This window comes from Onychomys torridus, chromosome 16, assembly GCF_903995425.1.
Source record: "Onychomys torridus chromosome 16, mOncTor1.1, whole genome shotgun sequence".
NCBI lineage: Eukaryota > Metazoa > Chordata > Mammalia > Rodentia > Cricetidae > Onychomys > Onychomys torridus.
The window spans coordinates 62,636,784-62,656,330 of record NC_050458.1 but is presented as its reverse complement, the minus strand read 5'-3'; the positions used below and the strand labels follow the sequence as shown (position 1 = coordinate 62,656,330).

Sequence of the window (19,547 nt, the reverse complement as noted above, 5' to 3'; positions counted from 1 at the left end):
TGCATTCCGACTCACAGACTGGAACATTTCTGTGATCCACTGTAATGCACTGGGGGACACTGGGCACATTGCTGAAGTTTGACTCATAGGGACGGGCGGAGGGGGGGCGAAGGGGGGGTCATTGTGGAGGGAGAGGAATGGAAGAGAGGAAGAGGAGAGGATGGAAGGAAATCCCTTGAGAAATGTCTTTGAAAAAAGAAAACTTTCAAACTGCACCACCCCCATCCCCTCTTTTTTCTTTTAATAGGAACAGGCTGGACCCTTCTGCTCCCCTCGGCAGGCACTGGGGGGGGGGGTGCCACTGGGGTTCGACTGGGCAGTGATTCAAATCAGATCCTGAAGCTTTCCTGAGGCGAGTCCTGCTTGTTGTGTGTGTGAGGAGTGGAACGGGGCGGGGGGTGTCGTCTGGGATTCCTTGCTTGGGACGCTAAGCGTGTCCTGTGCCTCCGTATGGTGTTGCTCTCTTCTCGTAAACTTCTTAAGTGTGTAGATGTGTGCACAGGAGTCCTTCCCCCGAAGTGTAAATCACCCCGGCCTGTGTAAACATGGATGCACGCTCGTGTACGCTGTGTATGCACGGGTGCGTGCACTCAGGTATCTGGGTTTCCGGGAATTGTGCGCTGGGCGCAGCGCCGCGCGGCGGCTGGGGCTCGGCGGCCGCGCGCGGGTCCGGCAGCGTCCCGCGTTCCGGGTTCGGCGCTGCCTCCCGGGGCGGTGTGCCGCGCCCCACCGCGATCGGTGTCTGCCGCCAGCCTGTGTGCGGCTGAGCAAAGCCTGCCGGGGTGGTGTGTCTGTCCCAGGGCCGCGAGCGCCGGCCCCCCTCCCTCCCCTCCCCCTTGGCCCGCTCTCAGACTCAGATAAAGCATTTCCTTCCATTGTCATCCTACCCGGCCGGCCAGGCTGCCAGGGCCCTCCCCCTCCCGGCCCCCTCCCTTCCTCTCGCCGTCTCACAGTCGCTCTGCAGCCTCCGGCGACCGGGGGGGATGTGAGGCCGGCGGCGCCCCGGCCCCCCGCCCGCCATGAGCCCCCGGCTCTGAGGGCCCCGGCCCCTGGATGCACAGCCCCGGCGCGGGTGAGTACCGGGCGGCCGCCCCCGCCCCGCCCGCCCCGCCCTGCGCGCGGCACCCTGCGCCGCCCGCCCCGGCTCCGGCAGCAGCGGCTGCGGCTGGGGCTCCGGCTGGTCCGGCTGGCCGGGTCCTCCGTGCGCGCTCGACCGCGCCCGCTCGGCGGTGTTTTGGCCCGCTCGGGGGCCCGGGCTGGTTCCGGGGCCAGTAAACTCCGGCCTCCTGCGGGGTGCCCACATCCGCCTGCTCGGGGCAGCGACAGGCCCCGGGGAGACTGTGGGAGGCCCGGGGCCGCCTGTGCATGGGCCGGGCGTCCCGTCACCCTCCTCCCGAGAATCCGGGAGGTACAGGCGGCCGCCGAGGCCCGGGGAGGAGGCGGTACTCCGTGGCGGAAGATTTGGAAGCGGGAGGGCAAATGGTAGGACCCACTGAACTGCGGCCGGATTTGTGGGGCTGGACCTCAGCGCCCCCATCTCGCGTAGCTGGGCAGGGCCCTCCTTAGATCCAGTGGCCAGGGAAAACGACCCCTGGAGGGGTATTAGGCTGGGAGATTTCTCTGAGCATCAACCCTTAGCCTTGATCACCCATCGGAGTGAAGAGACACCTGTGCCCAACTGAGTGAGCTGTGAGGGTCGTGCCTTGAAAGGTGTAGGAAAGTGAGGTCTGCAGGCTGTATACTGAGTGGTAGGGAGGTGGGAAGCTGAATGTGTGGCCCCCAGGTCTGTTAGTGCTGAGAACCCCGGGCAGATCTGGCAGCTGAGCTGCCTTTCCACTACCATAAGTTCTTGGCCAGTAAGTTGGAAGAAAACCTGGGTCCTGCAGGTCACTGAATGTGCCCCACTTCCTTCCCACTGGCTGCCAGTTTGGGGCCCTTAACTGTCCTTGCTGGCTGTCCAGTATTCCCCAAAGCCTCCTGCATCTGGCGTTGGCTGGCTTGCTGCTTAACTATCCCTTCCCACATCCCAACTCAGCATCTGCTTGAGGCCCAGCTCTGCCTGCCAATTTTCAGGGTGATAATAGGACATTGGCCCTCGGTGGCCCTGATGGGAGCGCGACATCTGGAATCAGGAGCGAGTGCCCTAGACTTTTACATAGACTTATGGGACTTTGTTCAAATTCCTTGCCCAACCATGACTCTGCTTGGTTTCTCCCCTCTAACTTGTAGTTAGGTGCCCCATTTCTTCCCAAGAGGACTCCAGTAGGCTGCCATACATGCCTCCCCTCTATGCCAACCCCCTCGGGCCTTCCCAGCCTCTTCTCCAGCTGCTGCTAATCATCCCTCCACTTTTCACCTCCTTGCTCTCTCTTTCCCTTGACATCTCCGCTCAGTAACTAAGTCATTTTCTTCCTTACAGTCACTCCTGAGGGAAACTGAGGCACAGAGCAGTTCCATTGTGTGGTAACCAGATAAAGTGAGGTTGGACCAAGTCCTGGACCCGCTGGGACTGGGGCTGGTCCTGGTCCCTCTGCCTCGCCTCTGATGTCCCTCCCAAGCTAGGAACTCGGAGCTGTGCTTTGGAAAGGTTGGGAACTGTGCACCTGAACTCTGTCACTCAGTCTGGCCCCTTGGATGGGTGTGTCTCTGTGTATCAGGGGCATAAACTGAGATTTTGAGGCAGAGAAGGTTTTGCACCTAAGCTGGTCACCCCATTTAAGCTCACTCTCCCCACAATTAACATCAAGTGGTGGGGATCCTAAGTCCCCTTTCCAGAGCTTGGAACCAGAGAGACTAACCCCAAATATCCAGTCAGTGTTCAGTAGGGAGTAGGGAGACACGTGGGGAGTATTATGTCCTTGCCTTGGGAATAATGGCTGCCACCTGAAGTGCCTGGTGGCTTGGTTGGGATGGGATGGGGAAAGAGGACCCTTTTGTAGCCGTAGGCACACTTCCCAGGACTGGGGAGATGAAAACCTGTGAAGCCTATCATCTCTTCTCTGCTTTCTTTCCTCCTGGCCTTTCTTTGGGAGCTGGTAGTTCGAAGCTGGCAGAGGCCCGAGAGAAAGATGAGGTACAGAGGACCCAGGGACACCCAGCCAGGGAATGGCACCAACCAGACCTTCTGCCTCTGCAGGGCCTATTCTTGCCTAAACTCTTCCATGGTCAGATGTGGTCTGGAGCCTCCAGAGGAGTATGGGGTATTGCAAGGCTCAAGGGCATATCCCCCTGGAGGCGCCAGCTCCAGGGCTACAAATTTGTATATGTTGGATTTGTTCACTAGATGGGGCGCTTCCTCTGGGGCAGGAAGCCTTGATTTCCTGTGTTGGGGGAGTAGAGACTAGGAGTGGGGGGCCCACTGGGCCATCCCTCTTGTTGTTTGGAACCACAGCAGGGCAGAGCTTTTGCTGGAGGTGTTTCCCTAGTCCAGGGGAGGCAGGAAGGAGAGCTCTGGCTAGGAGGCCCAGGCTGAGGCTGGAGAAGGCTCTGAGTGCTCTGAGATGGGGGTGGGGAACACAGCAGGAAACATGGTCAGCAGGTGACCCCGCCGGCCGCCGGGTATTGTGTCCCTTAGAATATTTTCCCTGTTTCTGTGGTAACATTCCATGGGGGCCTTAGGCCTTAGGGCTGCAGGAAGGTGCTCCAGACAGCCCTTTCCTTAGTGGCCCACGTACTGGGAGTCCCAGGGTCTAGCTACTCCCTAATCCTTTTGGCTCTGTAGGACCAGGGCCTGGAAATCTAGACAAGTGGTCTGCCCAAGCACTGACTGGGGGGGAGTGGGGGTGGGAGTGGCTGAGTAGAGGCCCCACAGTATCTCCTGGCAGCCAAGGGAAGAGAAGTAGGCTGGATTTGGGGAAGGGCTCCAAGCAGATTGAAAACACTGACTTCAGCTTCTGCCTCCTCTCATCCAGATCTTTCTCTCCACTACCTCCTGCAGTCAGTCATTCAAGGGGTGGTGGACAGAGAGCTGCCTGGGGCAAGGGGTGGGGGTGGCAGAGGCAGGAGGGATGTTTTCATCCGCAGAGCATAGCTCCTTTGGTTCTGGACTTGTTCCCAGAGGCAAAATAAATTCAGGATAGCATCTGTTTAGTATGAGTCTTCATGTGATATGTGTGTATGCATTGGGTGTGTGGTGGGTGTCTGTGTTTGCCCAGGGCTGGATATGCCTATGTGGTGGTTCCGTGGCAATCTGTGATCCATGTGCTGGCTCTGTTGGGTGTTTAGGGGGTATGCACACATGTGGCACAGATGTGTGTCTTCTGTGTCTTAAGCACCTTTGTAAGTTATGGCTCTGTGTGGGCTATGGACAAGTTTTAGGGGATGTGAACCTATGTAGAAGCTGCTTTTTCACAGATGTCCAGATGTTAACCTATAAAGCATTGTCCATGGGTTTCTCTTCTCTCTGTATTCTTTCTTTCTCTCTCTCTTTTCCTTCCTTCCTTCCTTCCTTCCTTCCTTCCTTCCTTCCTTCCTTCCTTTCTTTCTTTCTAAGACAGGGTTTCTCTGTAGCTTTGCGCCTTTCCTGGAACTAGCTCTGTAGACCAGGCTGGCCTTGAACTCACAGAGATCTACCTGCCTCTGCCTCCTAAGTGCTGGGATTAAAGATGTGTGCCACCATGTCCGGCTTCCTGTCCATGCTAGTTACTGGACCAGTTGCTTCAGGATCATGTAAGGATGTGTAAAAACATCCTCAGGCCCTATTCCCACCATCTGTCAGAGTCTGCAGGAAGTGGGGTAAGGAACCTGCATTTTTACTTGCTTGGTGGGTGATTCTGGTGCCAAGCTGTGCTGGAAAAGCACAGACCTGGGCCTACCTTTTCATTTATTTTTATGGAGGAGACAGGCCTGCAGGTGTGTGGTATGTTTGAGGTCACTGGGATATTTAGAGAAAGAACTCAGAAACCATGCAAGCCTCCTAAGGCTGCTCCGTGATTTAATGTGGGGACCTGTGTGCACATTCACGTACAGCATGGTGAAGGGGACCAGGTAGTGCCGTCTGGTCTAGATGCTGCCTCAGAGTGTCACTTTGGGCTTCCAGCCTTTCTGGTTTCATTCTTGTTACCCTGAAACCCTGGAGAATCACACTGGCAGCCAGGGAACCTCATTTACCAAGCTGGTCACTCAACAGTTCATCCGTTTGTTACAGACTTGCAGAGCTCTGTGCCATGCACTGGGCACAGATGTGCAGTGAGCACAAAGGTATGCATCTGTCCTCGGGTGCTACCACTCTACTGGAGACCAAGAAAGCATGGGCGGGAATGAAGAGGTGGGTAGTTGCACATGGTGATAAGTCCTAGGAAGGAAATGAACTGGGTGAAGCAATAAAAAAACAAGGTGGGACTTCCTTAGATAGGCCATGGGAGGTCTCAGTGGCATGGACACCTTTTCTCCCCAGACTAGAAATGAGGCTACAGAGCCTGTTAAACCATGCTTGCAAGCTCCCTGAACCCAGTTGAGGGGTCTGGACTGAGCTCTAGCTGAGGGCTGGAATTGGACTGCCAGCCTGGTAGACAGCAGGCTCTTCTTTCCTCGGGAGCCCCCCCACACACACACACACAGGTTGACAGAGGGGCAGAGAAGCAGGAGCAGCCAAATGGGGCTCAGAATAAGAACACAGCAGACTGTTGGCAGCTCCCAAGCACCGCCCCTTCCTGACCCTCCTGCCTCATTCCCTTCCTACCTTCCCAACCTGGGACCCACTGTGCCTCCAGGTCTCTCCCCTCTGGGTATAGCTGACTGCCTCTATGGCTACTGGGATTTATTTATCAAGTTCAGGGTCACCAAGGAGAGGGGGCGGATCAAGGCTCAGAGCTGATCAGGGTCCATGGCTATAACAGAACCAGAAAAAAAGAAGAGGGGGTAGGGAAGGGGCCAGGAAGACCTGAGCTTAGGAGACACTCATGAGAAAGCTACCTAGCAGTGCCTGGACCAGAAGGCCTGAGCTTAGGAGGTTCTTCTATGCCCTCAGATCTGCTCTCTGAGCTGGATGACGCTTAGACCAGAGGAGCAGAGGGGTCTGGTTCAAGCCACCTGCTCTACTTCCGCCAGAAGGAAGTACCCCCTTGGGTCCACCTGCAGGCCTGCCCCTACACCCCTCTCTCAAGAGGTTAACTTTCACATCAGCAATTTGGGCATAACCTTCCTGCTGTCGGCCAGCAGCCTCAGACCTCTTCTCTCTCTCCCCTCAGTAGAGGGTTTTCCCTGGGAGACCCCGAGCTTCCCATTGGCATAAGAAAATGCAGCCCGGAGGGATTGGAGGAGCCTAGAAGAAAGAGAAGAGGTCTGCGCCCCTCCCCCTTTGCTTGGTCCTCTCTTCAAGGGCCTCAAGTGCCTTCATTCCTTGGCCCCTGCCTCCCAGCCTTGCCCTGCCCCAGCTGCAGGCTCCTATTGGGGGTGGGGGAGTGGAGGAGCAGATCGGACTCAGGGTCCCTACCCTATCCCCAGGCCACTTTCCTTCTCATATTGCCATGCAGAGATGGGAAACTTGAGCGATCCGAAACCTTCAACAGCTGGGAAGAACCAGGGAACCCATTCCCCTTGCCTTCCGCTTAGCTCCCTGCGGTGCCGGATCCCAAGGAGCCCACTCATTTTTCCTACAGTAGCCCTCAACCCAGAAGTCCGGTTCCCCTTCTGCAGCCCTCTGGATGGCAGGGAGGAGCAGGGCCGGCTGGGAGGTACAGGTTCGGAAAGAGTCGGGGTGGGGGAATTCGGAGACTGAGCTGTAACCGACTTGTTTTGCTTGCTCCACAAACCTGCACGTCCGGGGCATCCGCTGCGCCCTCCGGGGCCTTCAGGTTGTAGAAGTGTTCTCAGAATGACAGACTGGTGCCACCGTGTTGGGGCAAGGGGGTGGGGGTAAAGGGGGGGAGCCCCAGGCAAGGGGGAGCTGGAGGGTTAAAAATAGCAGCAGTCGGGTTTCGGTTAGCAAATGTGGAGGCGGGGAGCTGGAGGCGCGGCAAACGGGGCTGTGCTTCCCCTGGGTCCGGGAGTGAGTCACCGTGGAGAGCTGGTGAGGCAGCAGACTGAGCACCCTCACCCTGCTGGCTCTGCACAGGGTTGCACGCAGGGAGCCCAGGGCTCAAAGGAGATAAAGCTCTGAGCCAGAAGGGTGCTGTGTGAAATGCAGAAGACCGGAGCCCAAGATCTGGGTTCGAATGCTAGCGGGAGTAGCTGTTGGGGGCTTGTGTGAGGACGCTGAGGCTTCCAAGTCTTTTTACCTCCTGGCTCCCCCCCCCCCCCAGCCGAGGGGTGTAAACTCTTGGTGGACTGACTCTAAAGCATCTCCCAGATGTCAGTTTGCATCACCCTGTGTCAGTGGCAAAACCCAGCCAGAGTTGCCTCGAGTAGGGACAAGAGGAAAGAATGGTTGGTCTGGGCTGAATCCCTCTTTCTCCAGCAACAGGCAAAGCTTGGGCACCTTCTTCTCCGTGACTCAGTTTCTTTATTGCTAATGTGAAAATAATTACGTTCTCAATCTCACAGAGTTTCTGTAGAGATGAAAGGAGATTGGAGATTGTGTACGTGACTTACGCCATGTCTAGTAGGAGACCAGTGCACGCCGAATACTCATCCTTATTATTGATGTTATTTGTTCATATTGTTAAAGGTCAGAAATAGGGAATGTTGGAGATATGACAGAACAGGGCCCAGCCCCAGTTCACATTGAAAAACCAGGCCAAATTCCCTGCTCTAGATTCCTCCACCCCTGTGGGCCTGGAACAGCAGGCTCTATCGCCAATAGTCACAGGGTGGACCCCTGCTTCTCTCGTTCACTCCTTTCTCAGAGAAGCAGGGTGAGGGAGGACCCTAGGCTTCATAGCCACCTGGCTTGTCAAAGGGGTTGCCATGCCATGCTGGGCAGGGAGCCCCTTCGTGGCCTCCTGTGTGGAGTACCTTACCAACATCTGCTGCTGCTGGCCAGCCTTTCCTTTAGCTCCTCCCTGGCAGCCCTGAAGAGGAGGGTGAAGCAGAGGAGGGTGGGCAGCTCAGTGACATCAGCAGTATTCCCAGCGCACTGGCCCTGGAAGAGACATGAGGCGTTGCTTTCAGGAAATATTATTATTCAGCCGACAGGCATTCAGTAAGTAAGGCCTGACTTTGCATAGCCTGGGCTAGGCCCTCAGCGTGATTCACAAGAGGCAAATGCCCAGAGCATGTAGATAACACGGATTCCCTGAAGATATTGGGTCTGAGAATATGTGGAATTCTTGAAAGCCCTGTAACCCTAGTTGGCAGGAGACTCTTGATCATGTGTCGACTTTGCTTCCAGGGTGTGCACATGTATGTGCGTGTACGGTGAATTATTACCACAAAGGTACTCCTGCAGACACAGACGATACAGGACGGCACCTAGGCACCTAATAGAAAGTAGCACATACTGCAGAGCTCTACCCTGTGGGGGGGCCTGGGCCCTCAGCACATGCCCTCGCACTTTATCATGTGCCCCGTAAAGCTGTCTTTTTTGCTGAAATGAGATTGCATGATGCATGCTGGTTTTTTTCAGTCAGCAATCTCCACCTTCCTGTGTAGTATCGGTCTCATCCAGTCCCTAGTTGGCTAGAAATGGTCCTTGAAGTTCCTTTGTTCACACCAGTTGCTCAGGACCATACATCTGGCTGTTGAATTCCCTGACGGCTGTATAAGCACCCAAGCTGGATTTGTGGTCTGGAAAGATCTTTGGTAAGTGTCAAGGGCAGCCCTGGCCACAGAAGGGAATGAGATCGCCAGCAGAATCTGCCTGATAGACTTCTGTGATTTTCCAAAAGTAACAGGCAGAAGGAGGAGGACACTATGACATGACTGGATTTGGGGATGTCTGGGGTATTTGCTGTCATTAATATTAATGTGGCATCTCAGTGAGTGCCAGCATTCATAGCTTGTTGCTATTCCCAGACTCCAGATGCCTCCCATTTTCTTGGTTTGCACTGAGAGCCCACCCCCAGGCCAGTGGGAGAACAGGGTCTGTGGCCAGTGTCCTCTACCTTCCCCCAAACTAGGGTTAATTTGGCTATTCTGAATGAGGGTGCTCCTCTCTGTACTAGTGGGTGTCTCCACCCTTCTACCTGCCCAAGCTCTGCCCAGGGGAGAGGCTTGGGAATGAGGGAGAGGCTGCATCCTTCCAAAGGAATTTCTTCTGAGTACCAGTCTTAGGGTGACTTGCTCTGGTTATGCAACTGGAATTTTCTACAGGACTTGACAATTTCCAGAGTGCTCTTACAGCATGTGATCCTCCAAGGCAGCCCTGGGAGGTCCTGCTTGTTTAGTTATCCCCTGCTGGAGGCAGCTTACAGGAAGCCAATAAAATGGTAAAATGCACATTCAAGAAACTGGGGAAATATAAGATGAATAAGGAAGTGAAGAGGAGCCTCCTAGAGACAAAGGCACAGGAGGGCCGCGGACAGGGGTGGTATTTGTTATCTGGTGTGTTTTGGATAGAGCATCTTATGCTTTGTGGAAGCATGCCAGTGCTGGGGGGCGTTCCACTGTCCTGTGTGCCCTTAGTGGCTTCTTTTCACGAGCTGTGAGCTGTTAGGGGGTGTCCATGCCAGTTCAGGTTTTAGAAGCTTAGGCACGTTTCTTTTCTCCCCTCTTCCCTCCCCTCCACTCCCCTCCTCTCTCTCCTTTCTCTTCTGCCTTTTGTGGCGCTGGGGATAAGCCCAGGGCCTCTTTTCATGTTAGACAAGCTCTCTATGGCCAAGCCACACTGCCCTTTGCATGTTTCTTGACCTCGTTAGCCTCAGTTCCCCTTGTAATAGCACCAACTTTAAGGACTGTGGTAGGAATACATTGTCAGCATTTGTATATGCCTGCTGGTCATTATTAATATTAGTGGTTAAAATGATTACTATTAGTGGTTAGAATAATATACTAAGTAACTTGGACTTCTTCCCTGCCATCTCAGGTCTAGACTGGGGAGACCTTTGGGCGGCTCAGGTGGAGGGCACTGTGAAAGCGCTTCTCTAGGTACACAGGCAGCAGGGAAAGGCAGAACTCAGGACTCAGAGCAAGCAGGAGTGGGGTGCACAGATAGGCCCAGCCCAACGGCAACCCTCAAGGGGGAAAAGACACCGCCCCCAGAGGCAGCGTTGGGGTGGTGACTGTGCTTCCTGTTGGGGCAAGCAGTTGAGAAAGGCTGGCTGGGACTGGCTGCTGGGTGAAGTGGGCACAGGGTGGGTGGGGGTGGGGGATGGGGAGGTGGAGGGTGTGGGGGGAGACAAGGCAGAGGCTGACAAGCCCTAAACTTGTGGCCCCCGCATTACAGATGGGGGTCTCAAATCTTGCCTGCTTAGGAGGTTTTCCTTGTGATAGAAAAAATAAAATAGTGACTAGACTTTATCGTGAACTTCCAGTAAGATTAGAGCTGCTGGACCAAGGGAGTTGTGGGTAGAACTTACATGCCCGAGGGCTTTCAGTGCCTAGAAATACCAGGGCGATCTGGACTGGGCAGCCTGTCTGCTCAGGAATTCCCTAGGTGGACAGGGCATTGCAGAGGAGGCCAGGCTGCAAGGCAGGCTCTGGAGATAGGGAGCGGTGGCAAGCCTGGAGAGCCACCTTGAGGAGGTGTGTGCTTCTGCTCTACAGAGGGAGTTCAGAAAGGCTAAGGAATCCAAGAGGCCCTGGGAGGTGACAGGAGCCGCAGGATCTCACTGTACTTTAGCAGGGAGCAGCAAAGCTCTACAGGTGCCATGGCTTCATACAAATGACCTCAGGATTGGTGAGAGAGGCCAGCAGAGGTAGGTGACCGAGAGCCAGGGGACACTGCCACTCCTGGGAAGCTTGAGCTGCCACTGCCATGGTTACATCTACTTCCTGTTTGATGAATTTCGAACGGGGCAGGGGGGAGGAGAGGGGGTGGAAAGGCTGGCTCCTGGCTCAGGCCACCACTGTGTGGGGCTGTTTACAACAGCCTCATGTGGGATTCCCAGAAAGAGACTCCAAACCGGACATCCTGTGGCTGCAAAATACCCAGGTGTCAAGAGCTAAAAATAACTGCCCTAGAGTTCCAGCCACCCAGAGGTGGAGGGGAAGGGGCCTGTTCACTGTGGGGGAGGGGGGCAGCCTGAAGTCTGCACTTCCAGCCCTCTGATCTCTGGATGTCTAGCCGCCATGCTAGTGATCTCCCTCCCCCTGTCCCCTTACAGATGCCCCCAGACCCTCATCTGCATAGGCACCCATCCCAAGCTGCCCACCTGCCAGCTAAGCCTGTGTCTAGAAAGCATCTGTGTAGTTTGTTTGGGGCCTCTTGTAAGAGGCTGGAGGAGAGCTTGAAGGCTTCTAGAGCAGTGGTTCTCAACCTGCAGGTCAGGACCCCTGGAGGATTGAATGACCCTTTCACAGGATTCGCCTATCATCAGAAAACACAGCTATTTCATAACAGTAGCAAAGTTACAATTGTGAAGTAGCAATGGAAATAATTTTATGGTTGGCGTCACCACAACGTGAGGAACTGTATAAGGGGTCGCAGCTTTAGGAAGGTTGAGAACCGCTGATCTAGAGAAGAGATGAAGCAGGGTACCACTGAGCAGAAGAAATGGAGCATAATCCCCTCTGAGGTCCCCAAGCTGTGACCAACAGTCTTGTTATTGCTTGGCTTCTACCAAGGCCAGTTCCTGCTGGTGACTCTTTGGGACTGTCTTCATGGGTACCCACAGGTAAATGAGACAGCCTCTGGCCTGCATCGGACTGGGTTTTCCTTTGGCACACCCTGGAGGCGAAGGCTTTTTGTTTTTTTTCCTTTGTTTGCCCTGCACTGGCCAGCTAAGAGGTGCGTGTTAGTTGAGAGCAGGATTCTAGAGTCATCATGCTATGTGACCTCAGGTCCTTTGCACATGCAAAATGTGCCTGAGTGTGTTGTGTGCACAAAGTGTGTGTACAGGAACCTAAGGAGGTCAGAAGAGGCATGGGATCCCCTGGAACTGGTGTTACAGATAGTGGTGAGCTACCATGTGGGTCCTCTGCAAGAGCAGGCAGTGAGTGCCCTTAACCCTAACCCGTGAGCCATCTTTCCAGCCCCTAACCTCAGGTTACTTAATGCTGCTGGGTCTTAGTCTACCCATCTATATACTAGAGATGAAACCAGTCACCTCGTGGGGCTTGTTACAAGCATCGGGCAAGTTAGCAGATGATGGGCACTTGGGGCAGCTAGTGCCACCCCACAGCAGTTTGGGTGGAAGGGGAAGGGAAGCCCCTGTTGTTGGGAGGGGGAAGGAAAAGTGTAGGAGCCAGGGGCACATGCACGGCAAATGGTTGAGGAGGGAGGGTGCAGTGGGACCGGACACCGATTTGTTAGTGCCAGAATGGGGGCTCTTCCAGGTTTGGAGCAGACAGGAGTAGTGGGCAGCCGTGACGATGTATGGGTGGCCATGGCTGGCCACTCTTCAGATTCCAGATGGGGCAGCTGAAGCTCTGCCAGATGTCATCACACATCTGGTTCATCCCACTTGGTGTGCTAGCCAAGGTCCTTAATGCTAGGGACCCTCGCTCCCCTCGTAGGCTTCATGTGAGAGGCTTCATGTCCCCGAGGCTCTGGATAAATCTGAGCAAGAAGCAGTTCAGAGCCAAGACTGTGGAGTTTTGGAAGCGGGGAGGGTGGACACAGAAACTGTTTAAAAGGTCTGATCCAAATAAAATTATAGGAGGTCTGGGGTGAGTGAGAAATTTATATTCTTGTCATACATTTTAGGCTGTTTGAATTTTTTAGTAACTGTAAATAGTATATACATTTTTAAAAAATTGTGTGTGTACCAGGTGGTGGTGGTGCACTCTAATCCCAGCACTTGGGAGGCAGAGGCAGGCAGATCTCTGTGAATTCGAGGCCAGCCTGGTCTACAGAGTGAGTTCCAGGACACCCAAAGCTACACAGAAAAACCCTGTCTTGGGGGAAAAAATTGTGTGTGCACGTGTAGTTGTGTATGCATACATGTGTGTGTTCACATGAAGGTGTGTGTGTACATGTGCAGGGGTGTGTGTGTGTATGGGGTGCACATGTGTGTGGAAGCAAAGGCCAGCTTCGGGTATCATTTCTCAAAAGACATGTTCTTTTGAGACAATCTCCTACTAGGATTTGGGGCTGGCCTGTGAGTTGGCGGCATCCTTTTGTCTCTGCCTCCCTAGTGCTGAATTGTAAATGCATGCCACTACATCCAGTTGGCATTTTACATGTATGGGTGTTTGGCTTGTGTGTATGTCTGTGTACCATGTGTGTACAGTGCCTCCAGAAGACGGAGTCTGATCCCCTGAAACAGTTACAGACAATTGTGAGCCAACATGTGGGTGCTGAGAATTGAACCCAGGTCCTCTGAAAGAGCAGCCAGTGCTCTTATCCATGGAGCCATCTCTCCAGCCCTTATACCCAGCTTTTCATGCAGATGCTGGAGAGTCAACCTATGTCCTTATGTTTACACCACTAGGGGTTTACCAATCAAACTGTTGCCCTGCCCCCCAATATTTTAAAGCCACATTTCACCCCTAGAAGTATGTGTTCTTTTTCTTTTTTCTTTTTTTAAAATCAACTAAAGGAGCTAGGTGGTGGTGGCGCACACCTTTAATCCCAGCACCTGGGAGGCAGAGGCAGGTAGATCCTCTGTGAGTTCCAGGACAGCCAGGGCTACATAGAGACCCTGTCTTGAAAAACAAAACAAACAAAAAATCCAACTAAAGGCTGGTTGTGGTAGCCTGCGCCTGTAACCTGGCACTTGGAGGCAAAGGATTTGAGTTTGAGGCTAGCTAGGGCCACATAGCAAGTTCTAGGCCATCCAGGGTTACATAGTCATTTTTAGGTCAGCTAGGGCTTCGTATTGAAAACCTGTCGAAAATAATAATAATAATAATAATAATAATAATAATAATAAAACAACTAAAGATGAGGTATGTTCCTGTGTTCTACATACATGTGATCTCATTACTCAGGAAGCTGAGGCAGGAGGGTTGAGAATTGGAGATCAGCCTGAGCTGCGTCTTGGGACCCTGCCTCGGTATTTTAAGATTCTGAGCTGTATTTCATGTTCCTTTGCTTGCTTGCCTGATTTTGAAAGAGAGGGTCTTACTCTGTAGCTCAGCCAAACCTCGAAGTATTGATCCCCCTGTCTCGGCCTCATGTTACAGGCAAGGGCTGTTTGAAACTGTCTGAAAGCAGCAAACAGGGCTCAGTAGCTGTGTCTTCTGGGCCCCCAGCTCAGATTCTGGAGGGGACCGTCATGGCATGCCTTCTCCTTGGTTATTCTTGGACTCTCCTGGGGCCCTCCTAACTCCTCGGCCAGTCCCCATAAGGAGTCAGGCTTTGCCCTTCTTGGGTCATGGCTAGAGACTCTGAGGCTGCAACCTGGGGTCTAGGGGGCTCAGCCTGGAACCCAGGACCTTGGCCTGCTGTCTCTATCTGCTTTCCCTTTGCCACTAAGGCCTGGTCTTCCTCCAGCTTCATTTGTAGCTAATAGCCAGGGACCAGGGAACTGGGAGTCACCTGGACTCAGGCTTCCTGTCACTTTGTGGAACAGATGAGGTCAAAACTGGGGCCCGAGGCAGTGATGTAAGGCGCAGAAACCCAGCTTATCCAGGGGACCAAGGTTGGAGCCCCACAGTGTTCATACCTAGTCTGGAGATTGCTCAGGTTGTGATGTTCCCACAAAGGCAGGATATGTGAGGCGCTTGGTCCTGGGTGAGAGGTAGATGCTCTGGAGCAGGAAGGAGACTAGTTAGTTCAGGTTCCCCACACTGAGCGAACTGCTAAAGCCTGGTTTCAGTTGCTTCCAGAAAAGGTGGAAATGGGTGGGGGCGGGTAGCCAGGCTCTCAAGGAGCCCCCAACCAAGAGCTGTGTGAAGGGTCCAGCCCTGGACAGTGTTCTTGGTCGCCCAGGTCAATTTTCCTCTTGTTTTTCATGTGGTTTGACCCTCAATGGATGATAGATAGCCACCCTGTGAGAAAGGTAGTGAGGTCACTGAGAAGTGGGAGCCCAAAACTTGGGCCAGAATTGGGGTGCAAGGTTCTGTTCTCTTTCCCGGCTCAGCCCTCATCATGGCACCGGGAGATGCCTTTCCTCTCCAAGCAGCGAGCTATTCCCAGGAGTTTTAAACTCTGTGGCTCTTAGCAGACAGCCAGGGAATAGAGGAGTTCTTTCTAGAAAGTGCTTTTGGCCAAAGTGATTTGGTCTCTTTGCTGTCATGAATGCACACACATCCATGTGGCTCTTCAGAGTGGAGCTTATGTCATAGGTCACCACCACAGACTGTCCCTGCACTCATTGCAACAAACCACAAGGCCCAAGGTTATTAGTTCTTCTCCTTTCCACAGAGGGCATGGTGTCCAAACCTGTGGTCACCAGGGGCGTGAGGCGGGGAAGGTCTTAACTGCTCACAAGCGTGTAGGCAAGGGCAGAGAGGAAGTGCAAGTTAATTCCCAGGATGCTGGGGATCTCTGGGCCTGACAGCATGTTCAGGTCTGGTTTCTGTTGCTGTGGTAAACACCATGACCAAAAGCAACGTGGAGGAGGCAAGGGTTTATTTGGCTTACTGTTCCATGCCATGGTGCATCCATTATTGAGGGAAGTCACGGAAGGAAGTCAAGCGGGAACCTGGGGGCAGAAACTTCCAGTTTGGAGGAGTGCTACTTACCAGTTTGCTCTCTCTGCCTCTCACAGCCACCTTCCTTGTACAACCCAGGACTACCTGCCTAGGGTAGCACTGCTCTCCCCCATCAATTAGCAGTTTAAAAAAAAAATGCCTCACAGACGTGCCAATGGGCCAGCCTGACGGAGGTAATTCTTCAGTTAAGATGTCCTCTTCCCAGGTATGTCAGGTTGGCAACCAAGATTAACTGTTATACAGGGAACATACTAAGAGCCAGTGCAGAAACCTCTCAGGCCCGGGGTCCACGGAAGAAAGGGGATCCCGAGACACCCAGAATGACGATTATTCCTAGGAAGGGGAGGCAGCTTCTGGGATAGGTGTTCCTTGGGGGTCACAAACCTTGAGAAACATTCATGTCTTAGGCAGGGAGTCGGGAGAGGATCATTGTGTGTGATTCATCAGCACCAAAAGGGCCTCATGTGCCGTAGGAGATGTTTCTGCAGGTCCATCCATACCATGCATAGTTAATGCTATGCTGAGGTGTGGGGACAGATGGGATCAGCCCCGTCCCGACACGGGCTTGCACAGACCTCCAAAGGTGACTGAACTAATGGGTGGGGTAGCATGTCCCCACAGAACTGTATACCAAGGCATGGGTGCTGATGTATGGCGGGCCATTGGTTTGAGTCCCTTCTGCCTAGAGCTGCTGGCTCAGTACAGGTCCAGAAAGCAGCACCAGTACTTCAGGAAGTAGCCTGGCATGCTAGGTCTGGTCTGAGGAGCACAGCCACTACATGCTGCCCATAAGAAGCCCTCAGTTTCCTTGACCCTTCTGGGAGGGCCTTCAGTCCCTTGGGCCCGAGCTGGCATAGCGAAGGGTGTTCACTGTGGACAAGAGGCCTACGAACTCCCATCTGCTTCCTCCGCCCAGCCTGCCTGGGTCTATCTGTTGCCAATCAGCCCAAGCTCCTATTGTAGTTTTGTGGGTTCTGGGTGGGCTTAGGAGCCTGGGAGAGGTGGCCATTTCCAAAGAATAAGATTTCTAGCCCTGCTTATCTCAGAGAGGCTTAGTGGGTCTTTTTTCTTGGACAATCAAGGTGGCCAGCCACATTATGGAGCAGCTGGAGGAGAGGACCCTGCACTGGGGGTCTTGGGGTGTGCATCTCCCCTACTTCACAGCTCCTACTAGATCTCCCCTGACCTGCGGCCACAGCCCTGTCCTTCTCCACAGTGAAGACGGCTCCTGTTCCTGACATTTACTCTATGCTTCTCCAGGCCTGCTCTTCCCAGCTCTCTCCTGCCCTCCCCAGCCACATGCTCCCACTCTGGCCCCACACACCTCCCAGCCTGCTTTTCCCCCCTCAGGCTGTTGGGAGTATGCTCTGACTGCCCAGGGAAGATGGTATCTCACCACATCAGGAGGGCTGAGGGCATTGTGGGGTGAGCTGGGGCTTCCTTGAGTTCTTGTTGTGAACTGGGTCCAAGCAGCCGGGTAGCTAGCTGAGTCACTCAGTAGTAGCTGGGTCACTCAGTAGTAGCTGGCCACAGACGCTGGAGATCCTACTCAGCCAGCCTGGAGTGGCAGGGAGCTTGCCCCCTCCAGAAGCAGTAGACTTTCTCCCTCCCCCCCCCACCCCCAGCCCAGACACACCTTCACCTCTCCTCTTTCTACAGGTGGGTCCGTTAGCCTGGGTACCCGCTGCCCCAGTCCCCCTGGCACAGGTCAAAGTCAGGCCTGAGAGAGATGAGTTGGTGGGGGATGAGGATGATGGGTGGAAACAGCCTGGGGAAGGTGAGACCTGAGGGTTTGAAGAAGTGGGCATGTGGCTGGGCTAGAGAGTTAGAAGGAGGGGGCGGGTCCCAGGGAAGGGACAAAGTTGGGTCTCCAGAAGAAAAAGGATAGGAAAGGCATCTTTGAATCTAGGCTAGGAGAGATATGTTCTTGTTTTCAATTCATTTGGTTCTCTTAGGGGCCCTTCCGGGAAGAACGCTGTTTCTCCTGGTCCATCTCTGCTGTCACTCAGTCTTCTGGAAGACTTCCTGTTGCTGGCTAGGTCTGGGATGGAAGTCTGAAGCTGTCTTTCCTTAACTCCGGGGTTGGAGGGAGCACCCCGGATGTACTCAATCTGTAGTGATTCCACACGGCAGGGAGACCTGAAAGGCCAGAAGACCTTAGTCAGCTGTCCCAAAGCTTGGGAAGACAGGACACACAAAAGGAGGGAAAAAATAGTGGTAGCAACGTGTGACCTGTGCTAAATGAGAGAAACATGACTCATGAGTTCTTCCTGTCACTTGGAATTGCAAATGAACCCCATCCCTGTGAACCGCCATCCAAGGCCTCTGAGGAAAAATACCAAGCTTTCCCCCATGATTCTGTGTCTATTGAGTGTCTACCTTACGCCACGTTACGGTATTCTAAGTCCTGGGATGATGAGCAATGGCGAACCAAAGGCCAACCTTAGGAGCTTACCCCAGGCATGGTACTGCTCTTGGACAGCTTACAATGCTGTGAGCATCCAACATGGAGTCCAGGAGGAAGGGCTGCTTCATGATGGCCTGGGTCCAGCTGGGCCTTGAGCAGTAGGTGAGGTTTGGGAAAGCAGAATGTAGGGGTGAGGTCAGTACTGGCGGGAGACGTTGTGAGCCAAAGACGAGGGGATAAAAGGTTCTGCGTTTATTAGGGGATAAAAGGCACTGAGTCGGTGGCTTTATTCACTCGGAGGAGACCAAGTTGATGTGGGTGTTCATGGGAAAATGCCTGAAGGAGGCTTCCCAGAGAACTTTGCCCATTCCTGTGCGATGTCATGGGGCTACCCTATGGAGCCTCCCAAATGCTAAGACACCCAGGCAGGCATTCCCAAAGTTCTGAACAGAGTCCGTCCTCTGCGCTGGCATCCTCTTGCGCTGGCGGTAACAATGCTGAGTGAAGGATGGTGGTGGCTCTTACGTGGCTGCTCCTAGTTTGCTGTGGCTGAAGCCACGGGCCTTAAGTAGAGTGCCCCACCTTGGGCTCTCCTAATCCCTGCACCATCGAGGCAATGGCCCCAGGAAGCCAGTATATCAGAACTAGGGAAGACGAGCCTCTCATGGGCCAGGGATGTGTTGCCAATGGAGGCCCACGCTCAACCAGAATGATTTCTTGGGTAGCCATGGGAACAGGAATGAGGGCACCAAATCCTGGCATTTGTTTACTATGGGTGGCATCTGGATGCACAGTCACCTCTGGAGGGCCACAGCAGGCCTGGCCTGACTCTTCTTCATGTCCATCTCACGGACAGTGTTAGTGAGACGCCCCTTAGTGACAACGTCCCATGAGTTCTTCCCTTGCCCAGTGGGAGCCCCTTCCAAGGGAGGTGATTTTCTGAGTGTTGGTGGGGAAATGGAGCATTGGCCTTAACAGGACTGGACTCCATCCTCTGTCTGTCCCTTGCTGGGTGACTCTAGGCTGTCCTTTTCACATTGGGACCTCTTAACTCATCTGGGATAAAGGACAGCCATAACTGGCATCCAGGGCAGGTGGACTGGGAGCTGAGTGGGTTTTGTTGCATGCATGCACCACAGATGTTAAGGTTATGATTCCTATGGTTGCATCAGACCACAGGCCACATTTCCTGCCTCTCCCATTGGCCCTTGGCTGGGGATCTTCCCATTCCCAGTCAGTTCCAGACCCTGAGGATAGCTGTGGCTGCTCTGTAAGGGGATGCCTGAAGAAGGCCCCTGTGGGGAGTTTCCCCCTCTCTTGTCCTCTCATCCTCTCCCTTCCCTAGGACCCCCCCAGGACCCCCTTCCTGTGGCAGCTCCACCTCCCAGCATCTCAGCATCCCTGACAGCTTAGCCCAGCCTGGCCAGCTGGTGGTGCTGGCCCAGTCCCTGGTCTGCTGGTGGACTATAAATAGTTCCTGCACCCACAGCCTTGGCAAGGTGCTCCTGGCGTGGGTGCAGAGGACACTGGAGAAGAAGCAGCTGAGCCTGCTGTCCTTGCCAGG

The 19,547-nt window shown here is 54.0% G+C and overlaps 1 protein-coding gene across 1 annotated transcript in view; it reads left to right on the top strand.

Moving 5' to 3' along the window:
• The first annotated feature begins 1,173 nt into the window (after positions 1-1,173).
• Hdac7 (histone deacetylase 7) overlaps positions 1,174-19,547 on the top strand; it is a 35,671-nt gene continuing 17,297 nt past the window's right edge. The window contains 1 exon segment of the mRNA XM_036208222.1: positions 1,174-1,482. The gene's annotated coding sequence lies outside the window, so the exon portion shown is untranslated.